This window comes from Mauremys mutica, chromosome 21 (assembly GCF_020497125.1).
Source record: "Mauremys mutica isolate MM-2020 ecotype Southern chromosome 21, ASM2049712v1, whole genome shotgun sequence".
NCBI classification, from domain to species: Eukaryota; Metazoa; Chordata; order Testudines; family Geoemydidae; genus Mauremys; species Mauremys mutica.
Genome location: NC_059092.1, coordinates 24,752,329 through 24,774,559, shown reverse-complemented (window position 1 = coordinate 24,774,559; position 22,231 = coordinate 24,752,329). Strand labels below are relative to the sequence as shown.

Genomic DNA, 22,231 nt, shown 5'->3' with positions numbered 1-22,231 from the left:
TCATACCTCTTTTAACAATACTAATACAGGTGAGTCAGACTGATTCCACTGTGTGTTTGTCCATGTTCAGTTAAGACATGGGGGCTTTTGCAAGAGCTAACACCTCATCTGCCAGTGTCACAGGCAGGCTGGGCAGGGATGGTGTCTCTAGCCTCTGTTTGCCAGAAGCTGGGAATGGGTGACGGGGGCGATCACTTGATGGTTACCTGTTCTGGTCATTCCCTCTGAAGCACCTGGCATTGGCCACTGAGCTAGACGGACCATTGCTCTGATGCAGTGGGCCGCTCTTATGTTCACAGTCTGTATGTGGAGTATCTACTCATTGGGACTCGCTGGGGAGCCACAGAAAGGAACAAGATGTGCTGCGGCAAGAAGGCCCAGTCTCAGCACCCCCAGGGTCACACTTCCCAAAAGCTAAAACTAGGCCCAGCCCATGAAAGGGGCACTGCCAGGAGAGACTGGATAAAGGCTGGAGCATCCAACAACTTAGTTAACCTGAGAGAGCTGCCTTGGGGACAGTGACAGGGGGAATCCCCAGAGTGACTCCTTTGATTCTGCTCTTCTCTGGCCTTTGGTTCTTAGAATCATAGAACTGGAAGGGACCTCGAGAGGTCGTTTAGTAAGAACCTTTTGTGTACTTACAAACTGTGATCATGTCCCCTCTCAGTCTTCTCTTCTCCAGACTAAACAAACACAATTTTTTCAATCTTCCCTCATAGGTCATGTTTTCTAGACCTTTAATCATTTTTGTTGCTCTTCTCTGGACTTTCTCCAATTTGTCCACATCTTTCCTGAAATGTGGCCTCCAGAACTGGACACACTACTCCAGTTGAGGCCTAATCAGCGCGGAGTAGAGCGGAAGAATTACTTCTCGTGTCTTGCTTTTTTTGGAACAGTGTAACACTGTTGACTCATATTTAGCTTATGATGCACTGTGACCCCCAGATCCCTTTCTGCAGTTCTCCTTCCTAGGGAGTCATTTCCCATTTTGTACGTGTGCAACTGCTTGTTCCTTCCTAAGTGAAGTACTTGGGATTTGTCCTTATTGAATTTCATCCTATTTACTTCAGACCATTTCTCCAGTTTGTCCTGATCATTTTGAATTTTAATCCAATCCTCCAAAGCACTTGCAACTCCTCCCAGCTTGGTATCATCCACAAACATAAGTGTAACAGAGAGACTCTGCTGCTGGGAGGGTTTCACCCTGTGTCAGAGGGTCACATCCTGGTGGGAGGGGGCTAGGCCTGTACTGGGATACGGTCACTCTGTGTTTCACAGTGTGGCAGAACCTAGAATGTCCATTGGCAGGGAACAATGCTGGGGGGAATCGACATGTGGAAAGGACAGAAACCCTGTCTGAATTCTCACATTGCCCTTCTCACCCTGGCAGGCTACAGAATAACATCCACATTTCGCCCCAGATCATCCCCTCCTCCCAGGGGGAAGGAAATGGCTGCAATGGAGCTGGCTCAGGTAAAGGATTATTAGACAGCTGGTGGTGGGTTCTGCTTGGAGGGAGAGGAGCAGTAAATGTATAGGAGGGTGGGAGGCAGGAACTATCTAGGGTGTGGAATGGGAGGGGACAGGATGTGACAAACCAGCTGAGACTTGTGTACTCTAGGGTGTGATGGGTTGTCATCCCGGGTGCAGTCTGGGGGGCTTCTGGGAACCGCTGTGCCCTCGAACCCTCAAGTTGGGCTGGCCCTTCTCACACTGCTTTGCTGGAAATTCAGCCAGCCTCTCCAGGCCCTGTTATCACCCAACACGACAGCAGGTGGCACCGTGCAGCCAACTAAGCTACCTGAGTGTTTTACCTTAGCCATTCAAGGACAGATAGACAACAACAGCCAATTTCCCAGCCGTAAGTGGTAGCAAAAAGATCAAAGCAGATTACTTAAATAACCAAAACCTCAAACTAAGGCTAACATACTAGATGGATAGAATTTGAATTAGCAATTTCTCACCCTGACTGATGATAGAAGCAGTCCCCCAAGTTTCCATACACAAGCTAGAAATCCCTTTATCCTGGGACCAACACTTCCCCCAGTTCAGTCTTTGTTCCTGAGGTGTTTCCAGGAGTTCTCTTGTGTGCGGAATGAGGCCAAGAGATGATGTCACACCCCACCTTATGTAGCTTTTCCATATGGCAGGAACCATTTGTTCCAAACTCAGTTCCCAGTCCAGTTTGTGGAAAAATAGAGGTACCAAAATGGAGTTTAGTGTCATGTGGTCTGGTCACAGGCCCTACCATGGCCTGGTGAGTCATAGTAGCCATGACTCATAGGCTGGCTGAAACATTCACAAGGAGGCTAAGCTCTTCCACAGGAAATAACCCTCTAGCCAGGACTGGAAAAACTTCCCAGACTCCCAGTGCAGAAACCTGAACCTACTGACACTTCATTAGTTACCACCAACCCCGATCTTTGGGGCAACTACAAATGTTATCGGTGATGATTTTATATTCTCTTCCAGGTCATTGATAAGAATGTTAAATAGCAGAAGGCCAAGAACCAATCATTGTGGGAATCCCCTAGAAAGAAATCTACTCAAGCATGGTTCCCCATTTACAATAATAGTTTGTAATCTATTTAATGTATGCCGTGTTTATTTTGTATCTTTGTAGGAACGTTACACTTCTTAAACACTAAGGGGGTAGGAATGCCGCCCCCGGATTTAGAGCGGCTGAAGTGGTTCCCACACCCCCACACTTCCGGTCAGGAGACACACTGATTAAGTGCCGATTAGGAGTGTATCTCTGGAGTACGCAGTGCATAAAGCACCAATCAGGAGAGGGGGCGAGACGTTGGCTTGAGTTTGTACATGCGTATAATAGAATGATTTATGTAACCAACTATAATAAATAGACGTGGACAGCCCAGTTGGGGCGGGTCCACGGGAACAGACTGACGGACTTGGCTTCATTCATTGCTACATCTGGTGACCCCGACGTGATTCCCCCTGCTCACCGTCTGGAATAGCCTCCGATGCATCGACCCTCGCTGAATAGCCCCGTTTCGTGAGTATGGGGGGGAAATTGTCAGCTCCGCAGAAGGTTCATGCGAAAGAGCTGCAGGCTATTATACGACAGACTGGCAGGCCAGTTTCCCTGGGTCAGTTAGAAAAGCTACTAATTGAAATCGATCGCCAATGTCCTTGGTACCCGGATCACGGGTCACTGTCAGTAGATGATTGGATAAAGATTGGGGCGACACTGCACGCGGAGCCTAGAGCCGCGGTGCAGTGGCTCCTGCTTTGGCAGCGATGTACGGAGGCTCTGGATTCAATCAGGGTTGGAGCGTCATCCAGGGCTATCCTTCTCGCCCCCGCGCCTTCGGCCCCCCCTCCTTACCCTCGGATCTTGCCCCCCAAGCCGCCTGAGGCGGTACCCAACTGCCATGATGCATGTCCGGGTACGGATGGCTCTTCACAGCCGAATTATCGGCTGTCCCCTTTTCAGGCAATGTTTCAGAGGGAGAAGGAGGAGGGAGGACAGAGCTCCGAAGAGATAAGGGAGTTATTGGCTGCGTTCCCAGTGACACATCGCCCTGGCAATGCAGAGGGGGTGGCTGAAGGGGAGATCACAGCCCTCCCCTATTCTGTTCTCCGAGAGGCGAGACGAGCGGTTACTGAGTCTGGATTGGGATCCACCTTTACCCGAGGCATGTTAGAAGGGATTGCAAATGGGTATAGCATGCTCCCCCAAGATTGGAAGGATCCTTGTAGGATGCTTTTAAGCCCCGTGCAGTATGTTATTTGGGATAGTGAATTTCAACAGGAAGCATTACAACAGAGGCAGGCATTGGGGGGGGCCTATACTCCCGAGCAATTGTATGGAGCAGGACAGTTCGCCGCTATACGAGAGCAGGCGGATAATCCTGATGCCCAGTGGGAATTAATGAGGAAGCTCGCTTATCAGTATCCCCCTTGAGGGACTGGTAGATACTGGAGCTGACGTTACAGTCATCTCCGCTCGGCAGTAGCCATCCACCTGGGACAAATCCTAAGTGCCAGCCATTTGGGGAGTGGGCGGATTGCAGGCTGCTCAACAAAGCACCCGATGGATTGCTATGACTCCGCGAGAAGGGGGAAAGGAGATTCTCCTTAAGCCCTATATCATGGATATTGCTGTATCCCTATGGGGAAGAGACTTGTTAAGCAAATCTGGATCACATTTTACTATTTATGATTGAGGCCAGTGCTGTTAGTGCCTGGCCAAGTTTTGCCGCTTTTGCTTGGGTGTAGTTAAGCCCCCCTTTCTTTTGGCTGTTTGCCGAGTTTTAGTTGTAAGTGCTGTCCTTGACTGTGGTGGTTGTTTTTTTTTCTTCAGCCTTTTTCAGTTAACTCATTCTGTTCACATTTTACTGTTTATGCCTGAGTTTATTGCCCTTCCCCTTGTATGGTTAGCCAGTACCCCTGTATGGGTGGAATAGTGGCCACTGCCCCAGGAGAAGCTTTTTGCATTGTATCACTTATGTGAGGAATAATACCAGGTGGGCCATGTGGAAGAATCCACTAGCCCCTGGAATTCGCCGGTTTTTGTTATCAAGTAAAAATTTGGTAAATGGCGAATGCTCCATGATTTTAGAGCGATTAACGCCTGCATTCAACCCATGGGACCCCTGCAGTGTGGAACCCCAAATTCCAGTTTTATTTCATATGATTATTAGCTTATGATAATAGGTTTTAAAGATTGTTTTTTTTAATGATTTTTCCTTGTTTTAAAGATAGGGAGCTTATTTTCTCCGGGGAGGTGGTGGTGGTTTTTATTTAATTTTTTGGACCCCTGCCCCCGGGCACGATGGGGCTAATCCTCCCTCGTTCCCATGCCGGAAAATATGGCATTTAGATAGTTCCCAGGGTAATAGCTAGTGATTATATGGGAAGTATTTATGTTTAAAATTGGGCTCTTATGTCAAAACAGCAGCACCAAGGGGACTCATGGGCCCAGATGGTGATCCTTCCCTTTTTTTTTTTTTTGGCTAATATATTTTGTTAATGCCTGGCCGAGTTCTGTTGCGCTCATTGCTGCTTTTCTTGACTGTTCGCCAAGCCCTCCCTTCTTCTTGGCTGTCCGCCAAGTTTCAGTTGCAAGCCGTGTCCTTGACTGGCCAGAGTTTTTTTTTCTTTAATTTTTTTAGTTAATTCATTCTGTTCTTTTTGGATCCCATTAATAGTTATGCATTTTTTTATTAAGATGCTAAATTTTTGTGAAGCATTTTAAGATCCCTTTAATTCAGGCCCAACGTATTGTTTAAACCTGTAATTATTGTGCAAGTTTTCTTCATTATCCCGAATTGGGTGTTAACCCCCGCGGCCTTTTATTTAATCAAATTTGGCAAATGGATGTCACGCTTTATCCCCCTTTTTTTTCCTGGAAATATTTACATGTTACCATTTATATTTACTTTTATTACATTTGGGCCACCCCCCAACGGGGCGAACAGGCCGGATATGTGATTAATCATGTTTTTGCTGCGGTGGCCGTTATGGGCCGCCCCCGATAGATAAACACCGATAATGGCCCCACCTACATTTTTTACAGATTTGCAGCTTTTTGCACGCAGTGGCAAATTAACCACGTCTTAGGTATTCCATACAATTCCACTGGTCAAGCCATTGTGGAATGGACCAATCGTACACTTAAAGAGTACCTGACACAGCAAAACAAAACAGTGGGGGATGATGGGCCAACCATGGGAGCCAAGCAAAATTAATTAGCGATAGTATTGTTTATTCTAAATATTTTAAATATCTTTCAGAATTTTACAGCCACTGAATGACATTTAAGACGGAAACCCCGCTCCCATGCCCATCTGTCAAATATAGGCAGAGCCCAGACCCTAATTGGTATGGCCCCGTTCCATTGAGAACCTGGGGACGGGGGCATGCCGCTGTGCTTACTCCCACAGGTCCGTTGTGGGTCCCTGCCAAGAATGTGCGACCGTGGCACAATGACGTGGCATCAAAGCCTCAAGAACCCGATACCCAACTTTAATCTGAATCTAACCGAGACCTTTCCAGTGTGCCGAGCCACAAAGACGGCACCAAAGGTTACCTGGGGGCAGGTGAAACGACTGGCGCAGCAGGCTCAGCAAACGCTGGAGAATAACAAGGCCAAGCCTACCCCCGAGAATTTTACTGTTGCTATCTTTGCTTGTTTGATTGCTAATTCTTTTACCATATTGTTGTGTTGTTTTTGTGTGTTACAGGCTAGGGCCGAACCCGAATTGCATAGCCGCATGCGTTATAATATATGGGCTCGACTTGCGATTCTTGCCAATTAATCCTCCTTTTGTTTACAGCAGGCCCCTGAGATGCATGGCCTGTTGGGCACCTGCCTGGTCCCAGTATGTAAGGCACCAGGCGATGCTGCACATGCAACGGGGATGTTTAATTTTATAAATGCCACCGAGATTTAATATTCTTTTATGAGCCTATGGGGCCAAGCCACTTATGTGAAACCTGCAAGTGCCTTGTTTCTCTTTACCCCACGGGTAGCCAATCACGCCAATTTGACCTGTGCACGGATGGTTAATTGCACACATCACAGGCCCCCAAAAGGATGTTTGCGGGTGGGTACCCCAAAATGGAATTGTACGCGCTTTTAAAATGTGTCCAGCAATTACGGGCACATCATGTTACCAGAGGGTTGGTTTTTTACATGTGGTCAGAGGACCTTTAATTATATTCCGGCCAATATTTCAGAAGCTCAATGTTGCCTAAGCAGACTCACACTGATACTCCCCACGAGGTCAATGTTGACTGATTCCCAAATTAATGAGACCCGCACCCGTTGCCGGCGAAGCTTAACCCCCATGAGATCAGGATGTAATGCCAATGTCAGCCTTTTTAGTTGGGCTGAGTACATCTTTTTGGCTGCCATCCATGGGATGGGTTTGAATTGTTTTGTAATATGCTTTGATTGTTATCGCCTGCTTGATTGGTTTTTGTTGCTTAGCTCAGTGTATTCCTAACATAATTGGGCTGTGTTTTACACCCTGTCGGCGCAAACCCCTGCCTATATTCCAAGCCGTCATGTATGCCCATAGAATCATGAAACATGCGGATCAGGCATGGGTCGACAAAACAGAAAAGGAGGGGATGTAGGAACGTTACACTTCTTAAACACTAAGGGGGTAGGAATGCCGCCCCCGGATTTAGAGCGGCTGAAGTGGTTCCCACACCCCCACACTTCCGGTCAGGAGACACACTGATTAAGTGCCGATTAGGAGTGTATCTCTGGAGTACGCAGTGCATAAAGCACCAATCAGGAGAGGGGGCGAGACGTTGGCTTGAGTTTGTACATGCGTATAATAGAATGATTTATGTAACCAACTATAATAAATAGACGTGGACAGCCCAGTTGGGGCGGGTCCACGGACACAGACTGACGGACTTGGCTTCATTCATTGCTACATATCTTTCTAGTTTTCTAGTCAAAATGTTGTGCTGAACCAAGTGATATGCCTTACAGAAGTCTAGATATATTACATCAATACTATTAGTTGCAACTAAACTTTTGATCTCATGCAATAAGGATATCCCGTTAGTTTGATTGGATCTGTTGTTTCTGAACCTTTGTTAATTGGTACTAATTATATTACCCTCCTTTAATTCTTTATTAATTAAATCCATATTCGCTGCTCCATTATCTTGCTCAGTATCAGACTAACACTCTTGTAATTAGCTGGGTCATCTCTTTTACACTTTTTAAATATTGGCACAGCATTAGCTTTAGTCCAGTCTTCTGGAATTTCCCCAGTGTTCCAAGTCCTAATTATAATCACCATTAACAGTCCTCCACACTCCTCCACCAGGTCTTTCAAAACTCTTGGATACAAGTTATCTGGACCTGCTTATTTAAACATGTCTAACTGTAATACCTGCCGTTCAACATCCTCGTGAGTTATTGTTGGGATGGAAAGACTGTCGTTGTCAACGTCTTATATGACTTACATCATCTGTTTTTCTCCAAATCCAGGAGAGAAATATTTATTGAACACTTTTACCTCTTCTGCATTATTTTGATAATTCTGCCATTTCCATCTAGTAATTTACCACTACCATTGTTAGGGATTAATTTTGTAGTTAATATACTTTTTTTAAACTTTCTTCTTATTTTCATAAAGTGGTCATTGATTTCTGATAGCTTCCCTTACCAATTTTATACAATTCTGACTTTCTAACTTCTATTCTTTACTATTGACTTCCCCTTTCTTCCATATATTTTATTTGGAGAGTGCTGGGATTCCTACCAGGGTCCAGAGACAGCCCCATCTCCTATATCAAGCCCTGGCTAGTAGGTATGTGATAAATGTGATGACCCTGCCTCCATCTGTCAGTTGGGAGACACAAAGATTCTCTCTTTGTACCCTCTGATGCCTCCTGGCTGCTCTAGGCAAGGTGAGGTGGGACTCTGTTAACATGGGCCTCCCGGAGCTTCCATTTACCTGATGCTGCTGTTCCGTGAATAGTGGGGTTGTGAGTGGGGCAGCAGGTACTGAGTGTTGGACTCTTCCTCTTTCAGGGGCCGGTGACCTTCGAGGAGGTGGCTGTGTATTTCACCAGGGAAGAGGGGGCTCTGCTGGACCCCGCTCAGAGAGCCCTCTACAGGGATGTCATGCAGGAGAACTATGAGACGGTGACGTCGCTGGGTAAGGAGTCCTGTCCCCTGGGTTATTAGAAGCTGTGGGGTCTCTGAAGAACCTGAGCAGTAATAACTTTATACCTTTATTTGTCATACAAGTTTTGACAAGTTTCCTTGCCCCCCCTTTATTTGCCTTAACTCCCACCCACTAGTATCATTTTTGGACATTTGCCTTTTTGGTGCCGTCAGTCATTTTAAAATTGCATTTAATGGATCCTTATTGGATACATTAATAACTGTAGCTTTCATGCCTATTCCTCATTTTAAGAGGAAAATACGCCACCTGTAGAATTCTAAATTGAGTAAATGGGTGTATGACTCATGCCTGGCTTGTGTGACAGTCAGATGAGCTCCTCTTTCGATAGGAGAGCGTATAATGTTGCCATTCAGGACCCCACGGGTGAAGGGAGAACAGAGCCGTGGGAGGGGAGGAGAAGGGGGGAGTAGATAATTCTGGGGTGTCAGGACATGGGGAGGGTGTGTGCAGGGTTAGAGCTAAGAAGCAGCAGGGAGGGAGGAGGTTGAGAGACGAGGAGGGAACACAAGAAGGAGCCGGGAGGTGGTGCTGGCTGAGAGTAATGGGAAGAAGTGGAGAGGATTGTGGAGGAAGGGCACCGAGGAAGTGGCTTAGTCTCAGGTGCTGAAGCTAAATGGCCTGTGCTTGTGGAAGAGTGGGACCCCTTGGGGGTCTAGTGCACTAAAGGGGCACCTCCCAAGGACTGTTTAAAAGCCAGGGCATTGCACAGATCCTATGGATCCATGATGGTGCCAGAGGTTCAGCCTTATGGGGAAAAGATATAAAACAAGAAAAGGATCTAAATGCATGTTTACCATCGCTCCCTCTCAGTCCTCATGGGAATCCCTGATCCGTTCCAAAGTGTATTAAAACCTTCCTTAAAGGCTTACCTCTTGGTTATCAGGTCACGTCCATTTGTTAGAGGGTTTTCCCTTCACCCTCCCACTTGCCTGGTTCTTGTCACGCAGACAGCAAGCAGCGAAAGACCAGAAATCTGAAGCACAGATAATGCGATGTTTATTGGGGTTATTTCCAAGCAAGCATATTCCACTGCCCTAATGAACTTACACCTAGAAAAATTAATTATGCAGCAGACAGAAACAATTAGAGAACCAGACTGATTAACAAGGTAAAAGTGGTGACCATGAAGATAAGACAATAAAGAAAGGAGGGTTTCACAACCACAACCATTGATAAGGGATATATTGCCAGACAGGCTGCTGTCAAACTAAGTTTTCTTTAACCATCTTAAGATCTGTTTCTTTATCTGGTGGTGATGGGCACTATCAGGACAGGATCATCTTCCTAACAGCCCAATAGCACCTTATTTCAGTGTGACGGGTTTGGGATGTGAGGATGTGACCCATCACTTCCCAGCTTATGGCTGCCCCTGCTGCTTAGCCAAAGGCCTTAGCCTAAGAACAAGGCCTCAGACTGTCACAGTGAGAGAAGGCCCATACACAGGCAGACTGAGATTTTGATTCTTAGCTAGTTACAGGGGTATAAAGACAAAGTGATAAAAATACCCCTAAGTTCTTAAAGTCTAGGCTTTACAGGCAGGCCTGAATATCTCTATTCTAACAGTGGGTTCTAGCTCTTCCCCCATTCTGTGTCTGTCTTGTCTATTTAGATCAGGGGTCGGCAACCTTTCAGCAGTGCTGTGCCGAGTCTTCATTTATTCACTCTAATTTAAGGTTCTGCGTGCCAGTAACACATTTTAACGTTTTTAGAAGGTCTCTTTCTATAAGTCTATAATATAGAACTAAACTATTGTTTTGTGTAAAGTAAATAAGGTTTTTAAAATGTTTAAGAAGCTTAATTTAAAATTAAATTAAAATACAGCGCCCCCCCCCCCCCCCCCGGACCAGGGGCCAGGACCCAGGCAGTGTGAGTGCCACTGAAAATCAGCTCGCTGCCGCAGGTTGCCTACCCCTGATTTAGATTGTAAATTCTTCAGGGCATGGGCCATCTACTATTCTCTGTTTGCACTTTGCCTAGCACAATGGGGACCCACTGTTAGTTGGTCCTTAGGCACTAAGGTAGTGAATATGATTTGTTATAATAGTAACTCTCCTGCCACTTTGAGCCAAGGAAGATGGCCTTGGGATGCGTAGCCTTATTTGGGGTGTGTTAGTAATGTTGATTTGATTTATCAACTTAATTTAATTTATATTGTAATTATTTTAATTAATTAATAATAATACTTAATCATTTATATTAATTAATATGGGTTTAGGCTCGCCAATTTGTTTGATCAGAAGATAAAAGTTCGTGTTTCGAATCAGGTTCCACAGAATTGATAAAGGGACCTTCGGGGGTATGACAGGAAGCTCACAGGGAGACAGATAGAGTCATAACGACTTTTTATTAAACTCAATGAAATAGTGAGTAAATTGTAAAACAGGTAGAATTACAGAGTTACAATTGTATTACTGTTATTCAGGAGATACATATGATACAATATTATGTGCTGCAAACTTTGGTTAATATTCACACCCTGTTTTGATAAACTGGCGTTGGCCTCGCCTCTGGTGGTTCTGGTTTCACAGCTCTTGCACGGGAAACTAATGTAAAGAGCTGTCAAAGCTACTTTGGAATTTACTTTTTAGCTCAACTAAATAATCTAATACACAAATTAAAATAAAGTTTTAGAGAGACCAAGCTTAGCCGAGTCCCTTTTGAACTTAAGGTTTGAAAAGAAAATAAGTGCGGCCTATTACTGGTTAGTAGCTGTCGTAGATGGATAGCATGAATACGTAATTGAAGATGGTGAAGTGTAGAGAAGAAGGAGGAGGTCGAGGTGGGGGTGGGGATACCATAGTGAAGTAGGTTACCTCTTTTTATAGAAATAAATGCCGGAAATTCTTCCTCTTATGCCCAAATTTCAGTCTTCCCCCATAGAAATGTTAGGGTACGCTTACTCCATAGGCTAGTATGTGTGTGCGTGTGGATGGCAGGTATCTGCGCACTTGTGGGGTACTTGTTAAGTCTGTGAGTACAACTTTGAAAAATCCCCTTTGCTATTCTTCATTGTCTGTTGGTCTAGGTAAAGGGTCTTAGACCTAAGCGTAGGCACTTTATTTGGGTATAGGAAAAACAGTTCCTTTTCTGGGTAAAAGGGCACAGGATGTAGCTATGCTAACTTTGCTTTAGCTTAAAATGCAGGTTTTTGGCCTGTAGGTTTCTTGCATTACAGCCAAACGTATTTTTAATATGAATTAATAAACCTATCACAATACAGTACTTATAAGAAAAGAGATATTGATGCAGGCAAGCAGATGAATCCTGAGGGCTACAGATGTTACTGCCTAAAAGTGAGATGGGGTTAAAACCATGGAATATTCTTTGTGCCAAGTATCCCACAAATTCCATTGACCTCCCTTGTTTTCTTTGCCTGCAGTAGGGTTTCCAATTTCCAAACCTGATGTGATCTTGCAGCTGGAACGAGGGGAAGAGCCGTGGGTCCCAGACATCCAGGGCTCTGAGAAAGAAGTGGTCCTGAGAGCTGCCTTCACAGGTGAGGACTTGGTTAAACAACTCAACAACTGCTTAGGAATGCAGGAAACATTTGGGATGCCCTACAAAGACCCTGTGAGCTCTTCAAGGTCAGGATTGTTCCCTGCAGATGAGTGACATCTGCCATAATGATTCCACATGGCTTCCGTCCTATTCTGACTGACAACTGGCAGCAGGTCGCTCCCTGATCTCACTTTCCCCTGAGAGTTATGGTGCAATGAGGACCCAGAACTGATCCCTTCCTCTCTTCCCTGTGGAAGGGTTTGGGGAAAATCAGCACCTGATAGGTTTGATCTCTCCCACATATATTTTGGTTTGTTCATCCCTTTTTCCATTCCTCTCTCTGACATTTCCTTTTTCTCAGGCACAGGGAGTGGCCTATGTCTGGATTCTCTCTGTCTCCCATCCAGCGATGGGATGGTGAGTGAGAACGAGGAGGAGAAACCCCAGCAGGAAGACACTGTGCAAGTAGATCCAGATTGGATGTTATCAGGAAGATCCAAAGGGAATGTTTCCAGGAGTTGTGCACTCCCAGAAAACACAAAAGCCTGTGAGACTCAGCAGAGGCCAGAGGAAAACTACAATAGCCACTCAGCCCTTATTCCACGCAACAGAATCAACTTGGAAGAGAGACGCTACATGTGCCATGAGTGCGGGAAAAGCTTCAGTCAGCGCTCACACCTTATCACACATCAGAGAAGCCACACAGGGGAGACGCTCTACACGTGCGCTGAGTGCGGGAAAAGCTTCAGTTGGGGCTCAACCCTTATCAGACATGAGAGAAGCCACACAGGGGAGACGCCCTACACGTGCTCTGAGTGCGGGAAAAGCTTCTGGCGGCGCTCAACCCTTATCATACATCGGAGAATCCACACAGGGGAGACGCCCTACACGTGCGCTGAGTGCGGGAAAAGCTTCAGTTGGGGCTCAACCCTTATCACACATCAGAGAAGCCACACAGGGGAGACGCCCTACACGTGCTCTGAGTGTGGGAAAAGCTTTGGGCGGAGCTCTCACCTTATCAGATATGAGAGAATCCACACTGGGGAGACGCCCTACAGTGCTCTGAGTGTGGGAAAAGCTTCAGTCAGCACACAAGCCTCATTAGACATCACAAAATCCACATGAGAGAGAACTGTAATAAATCCCTTGACTAGGGCTGGCCAAAGTTTGTTTTTTTTAATTACATTTGCTAATTCCCACATAGTGATTTTTGCACCATCTTCACCGTGGTCTCTCAGCTCCACCAGATCAGTTGCCTGCTTCTTCCTTTTGCAGCTCACTCTTCTTTGGGGTCAGTCCTGTGATCTTTTCTATCAACTCCTTTCCTTTGAGTCGTAGGAGTGTGTGTCCCACCTGCCAGGAATGTTCATCAGCTCCAGGTCGGGGAGAGGTTTGATCCCAACAAGCTACACTGAGGCAAAAAGTACCTGTGCCTGACATCCATTAGGGCTGTAGTTAGGGTAAGTCAGAGGGATTCCCTTATTCCCCATCACCATCCTCCTTCAATCCGTGCTAGAGCCTAAGAATCCTTTTCCTTTCCCCCATTGTGGGATGGGAGACATCCCAAAGTGCTCCCTGTGCTATAGCTTTCTGAATTCTGTGTTTCCGATTACTTCAAGCCTGGGTATTGTGATTATTTACCAGTTTCTCTAGCACTCTTCCTACCACTGTTTCTGTAACATTTTTTGTTTTTTATGGGACAGGGTTGTTATTCCTTTGCCTAACCCCAAGCTGGAAGGCCAGGGGGTCTGTTTTCTCTGGCCCCTCCCCACAGAGAAAACTGACAGGGTTGAACCTGCCAGGAGCAAACAAAATGCCCCACCGGTCACACACACACAGCAGATAGACACACACAAGACACAGAAGAAACTGAATTATTTGAGCTATCAACATTTCCACTTTCCCACAGCATGTTAGTTCTGAAGGTTGTTTTAATTTGTTTATTTTGTTGGAACCAGAACTGGGGAAAGAGACACTGGAGTCAGTGCAATTACAGCAGGGAGGGATAAGTCTCATGATTCGTCACTAACCAAAGGCTTTGTGAACAGAGCGATAATGTTACTGAATGGTCTGGCTAACCCTGCAGTTTGAAACAATCAGCTCTATGGGTGGCAAATTTACAGAGGCTCTGCTGCTGATCATGAAATAGCAGCTGTTTAAAGGTAATGTGCTTCTATTTCAATGCCTCTGGAAGTACAGAAAACAAAGATCTGTGTTAAAGGAAAGTTGCCATTTCTCAGAGCCCCAATTTCTATTGTGTGTGTACAGGAAGGTTTGAATGTGTAGCAGGTAGTTTGGGAAAGCTTAGCTATTTTATGTGTGTAACAGGCTCCTGCCCACCTCCAGCAGAGGTTTCAGTCACATACGATGGCAACTTACCAAATGTCACACAAATTAGTCCATCCCTCCCCATATTCCGTCTCTGACCGGAATGTTAGAATGAGGCAGAGAACTGGGAAAGTATCGCAGTAGGAATACATTAAAAAGTGGGATTAATCAGAGCTGGGCTGCAGACAGAGCCTGTTCTAGAGCTGGTGAAGAGACAGGGACACACTCCCGCTAGTGCTGGCTCTGAAATAACAGCAGGAGCAGATAGAAGAGAATGAGCTTATGGGCAGCTGCCCTGTCAGTGCATCACTCACCTGGCAGGTGTTACACAAATCACAGCACTTCCCCCCACTGCCACCACTTCATTATACTGTCCATGGGGGTGTTTGTCCTGCAGGACTTTGATCTCTCCGGGTGGTCCATGGTGATTCATAACAGAGCCATTAGGGGAGCAGGAGTCATCCCAATGGAAATCTCTCCACTTCTTTCTCAGTGTTACCTTCTTAGCCCTGGCTTTGGAGGTGACATTAGCCTTATCCTGTCTTGATTTTAGGTAGGATTGTGATCACCTTCTGGGGCTTGGCAGCTTAGAACTTTTGAGGGCTTTTCTCTGCCTTTTTGGTCCCCGCTGCAGTCAGTACATTCTAGACATGGGCATGGTGACCTTCCTGGGGATCTTGACAGCTTTCGCCAGCTTCTTGGTGGCTATTTTCCTGCTCACAGCCACTGTCTTCTTCTCATGCCTTGTCCTGGGGGCCCAACTGCTGGTTGAATGGGAAGGAGCCAAAGTGCTGGTGACTTTAGCCCGCACCAAGTTGCCTTTGCTCATCAGACTCCTGAACCCCAACTGGATGTGGTTCTTGTTCTTCTGCACAGCACAGCCCTGGAGAGGAGGGATCTGCAAATGTACATTCCTATGATCCCTTTGTTTAATTGATGAAAACATAAACTAGACACTTAGAGGCTTGGAACTGATTTCAGCTGATGGGCAGGTTTGCTAGGTTTTTATGCATTTGGGCAGTGAAATGTTGAGTGTTACATTCATTTCAAGCATCCCTGTATAATGGAGCTCCTGAACATAATGGAGAACGGTAATGAAAATGTTTTCCCTTTTTTTTTTTTTAAATAAAATGAGAGGCTTATTAGAGAGCACTTGGATTTGAAGCAGGGACCACTTGATCTGCAGTCAAACACTCTACCACTGAGTTATACCCCCTGAGAGCAGATACTTTCCCCATTGTAGCTGAAGCACATCAGTGATTCCAATAGCAGGGGCAGGTTCTCTCTGGGGCACAGAGATTTTTTGGGGAGTTGGTGGCTCCTTTCTTTCCTCACCCTGGAGTAAACTCAGCTTTTTATTCCATGGTACATGTTTTATGGACTAACAGCAGCATCTTGAAGAAAGAGGAGAGTGAATATTTCACTCTCGGGGCTGAAGGTGGCCACGTCCCCTCTGTCTGACCGTTGCCATTGCAGGAGAGAAGGTTTCAATGGAGTGTTGAATGCCCTGGCTCAGACTAGAGACACAGAAAGGTTTTGCTGTTCGTTGAACAGCAAAGGAAATTGTGTCTGTATGTGAAACTGAGGAGGGACATGAAACGCCCACAGGGTGGCGCAATGCCCTAAGCTAAGGCAGGAGGGGGAAGGAATGGGGCTGGAGGAATGACTGAAGTGGACTCACCTGGGATTGAAATGACATTTGTTTGCGTCCGGCAGTGAGAAATGTGACATTAATTCAGATGCGGGGTTGAGGCTTCTTTAGCTCCTTGTAGAACTTGAACTTGATTTCCCTGAAGGGAGAAAGGGAAAGTCTGGGGCGGCCTTGAGTCCCTGGCTGGAGCAGTGTATGAAAAAGGCTCCAGAGACGCAGCTGGCAATTACAGGCCACTGAGGCTAACGTCAGTACCAGGCACATTGGGTGGAATTGTAGAACCCAATGATTAGGCACATCGGTGAACGGAATTTGCTGGGTGTAGCGGGTGGTTCCCTGCTCCTGCCCTGCGGGGCTTGAAGCAGCCCAGGAGAGGGCTGGGGCTGGGGCAAGGAGCCTGGGCTGACTGGGGGAAGCAGGCTCAGCTGTGGCCATGCCCCAGTCAGGCCCAGCTGGCCCCTAGAAGAGGCTGTGAGCCAGGAGCCCAGTCAGTCTCCCTCTGCTTGTAGCGAGAGAAGGGCCTGGCTGCAGGGACCCAAGCAAGACACCTAGAGTGGGAGCAGGGCTGGGGAAGGGCCAGAGGAGCTGGGAGCTCTGGCCGGGAAAGCCCCAGGCTGCAGGCCTGACTATAGGCTGAATAGGTGCAGGGCTGCAATGGGGCAGCCCAGGGGGAAGCAGGGGCGGCAGGTCCAAACCCCTTTGCCTGTGATGAGTGGCTCATACTGCAGTCTGCCCCAGTGAACGGGGGCTGGATGGAGACTGGGCAGTAGCCAAGACTGAGGTGAAGTGGGGATAGTGGGTGGGGGTTCCCCTGGGAGGGGGAGACCCAGAACTGGGGGGGTACTGCCAGGGGGTACTGCCAGGGTAAAAGGGGCACCGGGGTCCTGGGAGGGACAGAGGACCAGCTGCAGTAAGGCAGATCACTGGCCTGCAGAGGGTGCTCTGACGGCTGGAGAGCTAATTCCCAAGACGACCAGCAGGAGGCGCCGCCGGGTGAGTCTGCCCCCGCTTACATTGGGGAAGAATGAACATGGTTTTTGTAAAGGAAAATTATGCCTCACAAATCTACTATAATTCTTTGAGGGAGTCAACAAGTATGTGGATAAAGGTGATCCTGTGGATATAGTGTACTTAGATTTTCAGAAAACCTTTGACAAGGTCTCTCCGCAAAGGCTCTGAAGCAAAATGGGATAAGATGGAAGGTCCTCTCTGGGATAGGTAACTGATTCAAAGGCAAGAAAGAAAGGGTCTGATTTTCAGAATGGAGAGAGGTAAATAGTGGTGTCCCCCTGAGCTCTGTACTGGGACCAGCACTGCTCAACATATTCCTCAGTGATCTGGAAAAAGGGGTAAACAGTGAGGTGGCAACATTTGCAGATGATACAAACCAACTCAAGTTAGTTACGTCCAAAAGAGAGTGCGAAGTGTGACAAAGGGATCTCACCAAACTGAATGACTGGGCAGCAAAAAGGCAGATGAAATTCAATGTGGATCAATGCAAAGTAATGCACATGGGAAAACATGATCCCAATTCTACATCTAAACTGATGGGGTCTAAATTAGCTCTTACAACTTAAGAAAAGAGATCTTGGAGTCACTGTGGATACTTCTCTGAAAACATCTGCTCAATGTGCATCGGCAGTCAAAGCGAACAAAATGTTGGGAAGTCCTTAGGAAAGGGATGGCTAACAAGACAGAAATATCATATTGCCTGTGTATAAATCTGTGGTATGCCCACATCTTGAATACTGGAGCTGGACCCCCATCTCAAAAAGATATATCAGAATTGGGAAAGGTGCAGAAAAGGGCAACCAAAATGATTGGGGTGTGGAACAGCTGCCATGTGAGGTGAGATTAATAAGACTGAGGGGAGTTTTCAGCTTGGAAAAGAGATGACTAAGGAGGGGCTAGGATAGAGGTCTATAAAATGACGACGGGTTTGGAGAAAGTAAATAAGGAAGTATCAGAGGGGTAGCCGTGTTAGTCTGGATCTGTAGGGAAGTGCTATTTACTCCTCATAACACAAGAACTGGGGTCACCTGATGAAATGAATAGGCAGCAGGTTTAAAACAAACCAAAGGAAGAATTTCTTCACCCAACACATAGTCAACTTGGGGAAACGTTGCCAGAGGATGTTGTGAGGGCCAAGACTATAACAGGGTCCACCAAAGAACTAGATAAGTTGATGGAGGACGGGTCCATCATTGGCTATTAGCCAGGATGGGCAGGGATACAAAACCATGCTCTTGAAGTGTCCCCAGCCTCTGTTTGCCGGAAGCTGGGAATGAGCGACAGGGGTGGATCGCTTGATGATTCCCTGTTCTGTCGATTCCCTCGCGGGCACCTGGCATTGGCCACTGTGGGAAGACAGGATTCTGGGCTGGCTGGACCATTGGTCTGATCCAGTATGGCTGTTCTTATGACCAATAGAGGGCAGTCCCCACCAGCAATATTTATATTTGGTGCACTGAAAGGGCTAACTTTCCAAAGCTGACCCAAAGGTTTAGTAAAAGTGTTTTGGAGAAAAACACTAAACAGAACAATGCGAATGAAAACTGGGAGGTATTGTTTAAGGAGCTTATTAGATGGGGCATAAGCCACATTGCCTAATTAGCTGAGCTTGCCTTTCACTCAACTCGCTGACATTTCTCCGTCTGCAAATGTGGTACCTGTTTTAAAACCTAGATCCAATCAATTACAACACATCAGGGAAGATTCTAGGCATCAATGATCTGATCATTGGGTTGATGGCAATAAACAAGAGATTCCCATAAGGCTCCCTCTTCCCAAGAGCCACCCTCATCCTCTCTCCCCTTTCTTCTCCTGCATCCTCTGCAAACTTTTAAAGACAGATGCCTCGTGATGGCCTTCGCTCATGGGGATGTTGCCTAGTGGTCAGGGTTTCAGTCCTTTGGGGTGGGGGGAAGGGCACAGAAGATGGTGGGGGAGCCCAGGGCCTCCCATGGGCTCTGACCCAGGCCACTCTGAGTGCAACACTGCCTACCACCCCGCTATTGTCCAAAGTTCACAATTTATCACAGGAAGCTCTGCGGGTGTCAGCTCACTGCTTGGCACCTCTTCACAGCTCGGTATGGCATAGCAACTCTCTTCTTATAGACTCATAGACTTTAAGGTCAGAAGGGACCATTATGATCATCTAGTCTGACCTCCTGCACAATGCAGGCCACAGAATCCTACCCATCCACTTCTATAACAAACCCCTAACCTGTGTCTGAGTTATTGATGTCCCCAAATTGTGGTTTGAAGACCTCAAGCTGCAGAGAATCCTCCAGCAAGTGACCCGTGCCCCACGCTGCAGAGGAAGGCGAAAAACCTCCAGGGCCTCTGCAAATCTGCCCTGGAGGAAAATTCCTTCCCGACCCCAAATATGGTGATCAGTTAAACCCTGAGCATGTGGGCAAGACTCACCAGCCAGACACCCAGGAAAGAATTCTCTGTAATAACTCAGATCCCAACCCATCTAACATCCCATCACAAACCATTGGGCATACTTACCTGCTGATAATCAAAGATCCATTATTTGCCAAAATTAGGCTATCCCATCATACCATCCCCTCTATAAACTTATCAAGCTTAGTCTTGAAGCCAGATATGTCTTTTGTCCCCACTGCTCTCCTTGGAAGGCTGTTCCAGAACTTCACTCCTCTAATGGTTAGAAACCTTCATCTAATTTCAAGTCTAAACTTCCTAGTGTCCAGTTTATATCCATTTGTTCTTGTGTCCACATTGGTACTAAGCTTAAATAATTCCTCTCCCTCCCTAATATTAATCCCTCTGATATATTTATAAAGAGCAATCATATCCCCCCTCAGACTTCTTTTGGTTAGGCTAAACAAGCCAACCCCTTTCAGTCTCCTTTCATAAGCCAGGTTTTCCATTCCTCGGATCATCCTAGTAGCCCGTCTCTGAACATGTTCCAGTTTGAATTTTTCCTTCTTACGCATGGGAGACCAGAACTGCATACAGTATTCCAGATGAGGTCTCACCAGTGCCTTGTACAACGGTACTAACACCTCCTTATCTTTGCTGGAAATACCTCGCCTGACACATCCTAAAACCGCATTAGCTTTTTTAATGGCCATATCACATTGGCGGCTCATATTCATCCTGTGATCAACCAATACTCCGAGGTCCTTCTCCTCCTCTGTTACTTCCAACTGATGCGTCCCCAATTTATAACTAAAATTCTTGTTATTAATCCCTAAATGCATGACCTTGCACTTTTCACTATTAAATTTCATCCTATTACTCCAGTTTACAAGGTCATCCAGATCTTCCTGTAAGATATCCCGGTCCTTCTCTGTGTTAACAATACCTCCCAGCTTTGTGTCATTGCAAACTTTATTAGCACATTCCCGCTTCTTGGGGTGGCAGCTGTGTCTGTTACGCTGACAGATCCGGGTCGGTGACTTGTCAGTGGGTGGGATTGAACTGGGAACTCAGGAGCTTAGTGCGTGGGCCTCCACAGCATGAACTGAGAGCCACCTGACTGCTAGCTAAAACTTTAGAGAAGACTCATTTTATCTCTCCCTCTAAGTGATCCCAGTGCCACTAGCTGGGACACCCCACCACACCCTGGAGGTGTGGGGGTTACGTACTTCCCCTAGCTGAGGAAGCGCATCCTGAGCTTCAGAGCGTTCCCAGCTGTAATCCCGGACGACCCCTGTAACAATGCGACCACTGGCAGGACGCTACTGAGAGTATCAATTCAGGACAAATTGCTTGGAGCAGGGCAGTCACAGTCTGAGGCTGGGTGCCCTTTACTATTAAAGCACGTCACAGCAGCCATGCAGAGAGGACTTTGGTTTTAACCCACTGGCCAATCGGACGTCATACAAGCAATTCCCTCAGCTATTCCAGTTCCCTTCTATCACCACCAGCCCCGCTCCGTATGGGGATGAATGGTTACGAAAACCAAAACCTCAGTAAAAGGAAAAAACGTTCTCTCAAAGGATCCCAAAGGACCAAGCCCCAGACGCAGGTCAAGTCAGATCTTACCCACAAATCGCACTCTTGCAAATCCTTTAGCATCTAAAGGTTTATTCATAAAAAGCAAGAAATATGGATGAGAGTTAAAATTGTTAAAGGAATCAATTACATCCAGTAATGTCAAAGTTCTTAGTTCAGGCTTGTAGCAGTGATGGAATAAACTGCAGGTTCAAATCAAGTCTCTGGAGTCCATCCACAGCTGGGATGGGTCATTCAGTCCTTTGTACAGAGCTTCAGTTTGTAGCAAAGTCCCTCCAGAGATATGAAGCAGGACTGAAGACCAGATGGAGACGAGGCATCAGCCTTTTATAGTCTCTTGCCATGTGGTCTTTGCGTTCTTTGTCCCAAGGACAAAGTATCCAGTATCAGAGGGGTAGCTGTGTTAGTTTAGATCTGTAAAAGCAGCAAAGAGTCCTGTGGCACCTTATAGACTAACAAGTAAGAAGCAGGCGGTGAAAACACCTCAACTGCTAGAAGAGAGCCTTATCCTCCCTGATTGAACTAACCTCGTTATCTCTAGCTTCCTTCTTGCTTGCATATATATACCTGCCCCTGGAAATTTCCACTGCATGCATCCGACAAAGTGGGGATTCACCCATGAAAGCTCATGCTCTAAAACATCTGTTAGTCTATAAGGTGCCACAGGACTCTTTGCTGCTTCTATCCAGCATGTGGCACAGAAAAACCTTAGAGTTCTGTCCATAGGCAGGTCCCTGCACACTTTGCTGAGTCACAAGGCATATCTGCCTTCTCTCAATGGGTCGATTGTGTAGCTGATGGTCCTTAATGGGCCATCAAGCAGGCTAGGCAGAAGTGACACCAACTTGTCTGGGGTGTTCCCTGGAAGCAGAGCACAAGTTTGAAATACAGGCAGCAGAGAGCCAATATTCATAACGTCAACTACAAAAATGATACACATCTAGAGAGAGCATCATTATAATCAGCCAATCAGAACCCCTTCATAGACCCCTTACACGACAATCTTTCTACAATATTGGCTGCAAATATAGAACAGTGGTCACAACAGTGATCTATACAGTTACAGATTATGTCAATAAAG

General features: G+C 46.5%; 1 long non-coding RNA gene across 3 annotated transcripts; it reads left to right on the top strand.

The window, feature by feature from the left end:
• The first annotated feature begins 1,412 nt into the window (after window positions 1–1,412).
• On the top strand, window positions 1,413–7,378 carry LOC123354479. 3 transcript variants are annotated; one of them, XR_006574765.1, is made up of 3 exons: window positions 1,413–1,473; window positions 2,865–3,016; window positions 5,910–7,378. It is a non-coding gene; the product is annotated as an uncharacterized LOC123354479 (long non-coding RNA). The 3 variants fall into 3 exon arrangements; XR_006574764.1 differs by having other exon boundaries at window positions 1,414–1,473; window positions 2,624–3,016; XR_006574763.1 differs by having other exon boundaries at window positions 1,449–1,473; window positions 2,473–3,016.
• Window positions 7,379–22,231: the final 14,853 nt, after the last annotated feature.